A 5,279-nucleotide genomic window follows, 5' to 3' on the forward strand; every position below is an offset into this window, starting at 1 on the left:
AATGTTGTTGATGGGTCCAGTATGAAAATTGGATGAAACATGGCCTTCATATTGTGTTGTTGTGTACCAGGAGTATCGAGTCCAAAAATCAACGAAACGTGGTATCCGGAGGAAGAGAGAAGTTCGTAGCCTTCTGTAGGTTGGCCCTACGTACTGGTAAACATATTGGATAATACAAGAGCCAGGGGGTTGGAGCTCCCTCCAAGTAGCAGCTGGAAAACAAGTGAAGGTTGGAGCCTTTTGTAGGTCGACGCCTACATACTAGTAAACATATTAGCTTGTACAAGAGCTAGTGTGTTGTAGCTCCCTTCAAATAGAAGTTGGAGAATGAGAGAAGGTTGTAACCTTCCTCAGGTGGGTTCTTGCATACTGGTATGAGTATGCACCAGTACAATATTGTAAACAGTTTTTTCTTATATTAAAAGAAGAAAAAGACGATAACAACAGGTTGTTTTTCTCTCGCATTGGGTTTCCACCTTAAATCTTGTTGTTCATGTGTGTTTCTTGTGTGTGATGGTTTATTCTATTATTACTACACCTGGTTATTATTTAATGTTTAATAACATACTGATGCATTGATTAAATATCAACATATGATGAATTAATTGAATTATAAGTTCATTATATATATGCTGGTTGCCATAAGAACAATTGCGTGCACACACAAGTTCCCTTCACTGAAGTAGCGTATATAAATTTGATTATGGAAATGAAAAAGTTATTGATTTGTAAATACTGATTAACCCCCCCCGCCCAGTATTAATCCCAACATTAACATCCTCAAGTAAGTCATTTCAAATTCACTCTTCATGACTTGTTGGAATCAACCATGAGGAAATCATCACTGCCTGTAAAAATCAAGTCATCTACATATAAGACAACAATAAGAATCTTACCACCACTCTTTTTGATGTAGAGACTAGGCTCACCATCACATTTGTTGAAACCATTTTCCAACAAGTAAGCATATATCCTATTATACCATGCATGCAGTGCTTTCTTCTGCCCATAAAGATATTTCCTCAACCCATACACTTTGTCTTCATGACCTTCTACCTCATAACTAGGTGGTTTCACAACATACACTTCCTCTTTCAGCACTCCATTCAAGGACGTTGATTTTACATCCATTTGATACATTTTCCATTTATGTTGTGCGACAATTGCCACAACTATACGCACTGTCTCCATCCTCACGGCTGGTGTAAACATCTCTGAATAATTTATTTCATGTTGCTACTTGTATCCTTTGACAACAAGATTTTCTTTATGCCTTTGAATCTTACCGTCGACATTTCTCTTGGTCTTGTAGACCCACTTCACCCCAATGACGTATTTTCCTTGCAGAAGGTTCACTAACTCCCATGTGTTCTTCTTTTCTATTGTTTCTATTTATTCTTCCATTATCGCAACCCATTTTTCTTCTTTGAATGCATCTTCAAAATGGATTGGGTCATCTACATGAAAAAATAATACAAATAAGGAAATCAGACCAACACTACTATCAACTTGATCTTGCTCATAAATCTCATTTAAATTTCTAAATATTGGTCTTCTTGTGCTTTCTGAAGATGGGCTTGACATGTCGTTTGGTGTTGCACTTTGCAGTGTGCATGGAGAAGCACTTGCTTGACTGTGTGACGTTTCCCAATTATTTGTTGATGGTGTTACTTGTTTATTACTTTGTTGTGCTTAAATAGGAGTAGAGGGAGTCACTACTGAGGAATTGTTGGCTGCTACAAATTCCTCTTTTTCATCATGTAGTATACATGCTTTGAAATTGATTGTCTTCTCGAAAATTCCATCCCATGCTTCCTCTTCTATGAACCACACATCTCTATTGATTATGAATTTCTTGGTTGATGTATTGTAGAGCTTGTATGCTTTGGATTCATCACTATATCCAAAAAATATGCATTTCTCCACCTTGTTGTCCAATTTCTTCCTTCACTCATCCGGGACATGTGCATATGCCACACATCCAAAGAATCTCATGTGAGTGACACTATGCTTTCTTCCACTCAATGCCTCTTCAAGAAATACATTCCTGACACTTTTTGTTGGACATCTATTCATGATATACGCTGCACAAGTGACAACTTCAGCCCAATAATCATTTGGAAAATGCTTTTCCTTCAACATACTTCTTGCCATTTCCATAATAGTCCTATTCTTCCTTTCCGTGACACCATTTTGATGTGGTGTATACCTTGTTGTAAATTTCTTGTGACTTCCATTCTCCCTACAAAAATGAAGGAAATCATTTGAGATGTATTATCCACCTTTGTCAGTCCTAAGGACTTTGATGTAGTGTCCACTTTTCTTCTCAACAATAGCCTTGTATTGGCGAAAGCGCTCAAACACTTCACTTTTCTAGTTTAAGAGATAGACCCATGTCTTCCTTGTGTAGTCACCTATGAAGGTCAATAAATAATGGCTACCACCAAATGATGGTGTTTCCATTGGTCCATATAAATCTGAGTGGAAAATCTCCAAAGGTGCCTTTGCCCTTATTGAATTTCCTACTGGAAATGTCTCTCTATGTTGATTTCCCAAGCTACATCATTCACCTATGCTATTCGGCTTTTCTATGAGTGGAAATCCCTTCACCGTGCCTTTCCTTTGAAACAAAATGAAACCTCCAAAGTTGAGATGACCAAATCTCAAATGCCATAACCAATTTTTGTCGTTGACCTCTCCTTGGTAGTTCACTTGTGTGACAGCTACATCTTTTCTTCTATCCTCTTGTGAGTTCATTGATAGTTGTGCTTGTGCATCGTCTTCGTTCAAATATGATCTTATATTTAGCGCAAAACATTCTATTGTTTGTCATCTCAACCATTGCAATCAACTTTCTGCTTGGAGGCCTATCCAAAATTGTACACTCATCATTCTTGTAAAAGACATTTTAGCCCTTTTGCATGAGTTTTCCAATGCTTATGAGGTTATGCTTCAAACCACGGATGAAGTAGACATCTGAGATGTACTTCCTTTCCCCCTTCTTTGTTAGGGTATTAACTCTTCCTTTTCCCATGACAAAGACTTTGCTATCGGTCCCAAATGTCACTTTAAATTTCACACTTTCATCTAGATTGGAAAACATTTCTATGTTCCTTGACATGTGGTTGTCACACCCTCAATCTAGATCCCATATATTACTTTGTTTTTCTTGTGCTACATTACAAGCTAAAAACATGCTATCAAGGTTCTAATTTTCTTTTGTCAAATTTACATTTGGTTTGTTACTAATGTCATATTGCTTCTTTCTACGTTCATTTGCATAATGACCATACTTCTTACACTAATGACATTGAACTTGAGATTTATCATACCTCTGACCTTGTGCTTGATTTTGTCTTGGGCCTTGAGTTAGATTTTGATTGTTGCCTCTTCCACTTGAGCTTGAAGGGTTTCTTCTCCACCTCTGTGTGGGCTTCTTCCTCTTCCTCTAGCATATGATCTTTCTCTGCCTCTACCTTGACCAAATGAAACTTGTGTCTTGAAGGCTTGCTCCAATGAGCTTGTTGCTTTATTAAGTCTATGTCCATGAGAAATAAATGATGCATGAAGCTCATCCACTGAGAATTGTGAGCACTATTTCCATGTCGTGGAGGGGGAAGCCCCGAGGGTGTCCATTGAGACGTGTGGTCACCCCTATTGGGGTTTTTTTTATCTAATGATATTTTTTATTTTATTTTTTAAATAGTTTTATTTTTATTAAATTTTTTAACTAATTGGTATATTGGTTACATTTTTAATCTTTATTTTAATATTTTTTAAATATTTTTTTAATGTTTTTATATTTTATGATTGTTATTTTTTAAAATTATATTATAATATTTTTTTTATTGTTTTTTAATAACGGTTTAGTGTTTAGTTTTTGTTATTTATTTATTTATTTCTCGAACAATGTTTTTTACTTTTATTTTTATTTTTTATTTTTGGTTTTTAATAAAAAATTAATTTTCGTTTTCTTTTTTTTTTAAATATTGATTTTGACGGAATAATATTGTTTTATTTATTTGTTGGTCAATATATTGATTTTTAAAATTTTTGCTTTTAATATTTGTTTGTTTTATTTATTTTCAATTTTATTTTATTTTAAACAATTTATTTATTTTTGGTTTTTTTTACCATTTCTTTTGTTAAAGTCATTTTCCTTTTCTTTCAAACATTATTTTTTCATTAATTTTTACTTAAGATTTTATGTGAATCATTATTTTTAGAAACAATCTCAAATATTATCATTTTTGGATATAAAATTCATAAAATTTGTTATCTCTTCAATTTCTTCTGTTTAATTTTTTCCATAAAAATCTTTTGTTTGACATGTCATTTTTAGAGAAAAGTCTGAAAATATGTATTTTTTTATTTATATCAATATGCAAAATGTGTATTTATTTTGTCAATTTTTAAAAATTATTATTTTTTTTGTGACAATTATTTTATGTGCATTGAAGTATTATTATTTTTATTATTATTATTTTCTAAATTAGACTAATTCTTTTAATGTAACAAAAGTAGTACAAGGAGGCACCGGCTTTTGTAGAGCAAGCCCTAAATTATTCCATGTTTAACAACAAAAGACTGGAAAGACACTGCCCGCACCCGGGAAACCAATCCAAAACTATAAGAGTTTGCTGCCCACAAAGGGGTAACAGCCTGTAGTGCAAGAGTGGAATAGTTTTTTGAACAATCATCAAAATTAACAACATTGCATAAAAAAAACACCAGAATAGACCCATATTATTGGGAGCCGGGAACCCAAAACTTGAAAAACATTGATCAGCTAGGTGTCGTTAGGAGGAGGAGGTTCTTCCACTAACAGACACATGTATGCCTCCATGGCATCTTCTGCATCCTATTTTTCTCTAGGAGTTTCTTCCATGTTCTTGAAGCAGCCTGGATTGGTGCATACTTGAGCTACTTCTTTGTGTCCCCGAGCTACTTCAAGTGGCTTTTCTCTTATTGGTGGTGTTCCGCACCTGAGTATTGTGGGCTGGGTCTTTAGAGTTTTGTGGCTCCTCTCCAAATGCCACCGAGATAGTCGCTATTTTGCAGGGACATTCCAGCGTGCAGCGAAATTAAAATTGTGCAAAATGACTGGGCTGCAGAGATGATACAAAGGCAACAGGAGGCTGGGGAGCACCGTCAACAGGCCGGGGACCTACAATTTGAGCCCGCCCCCAACCGCTGCAAGTGGCTGAGTAGCGTCCAGTGAAATGAGTCGTTGAAGGGGAGGATGAGTTATAGGGGGGCGAGTTAGAGAGGGACAAGGA

This window comes from Pinus tabuliformis, chromosome 7 (assembly GCF_031772625.1).
Source record: "Pinus tabuliformis cultivar Carrire ecotype Pingquan chromosome 7, CPIR1, whole genome shotgun sequence".
Lineage (NCBI taxonomy): Eukaryota > Viridiplantae > Streptophyta > Pinopsida > Pinales > Pinaceae > Pinus > Pinus tabuliformis.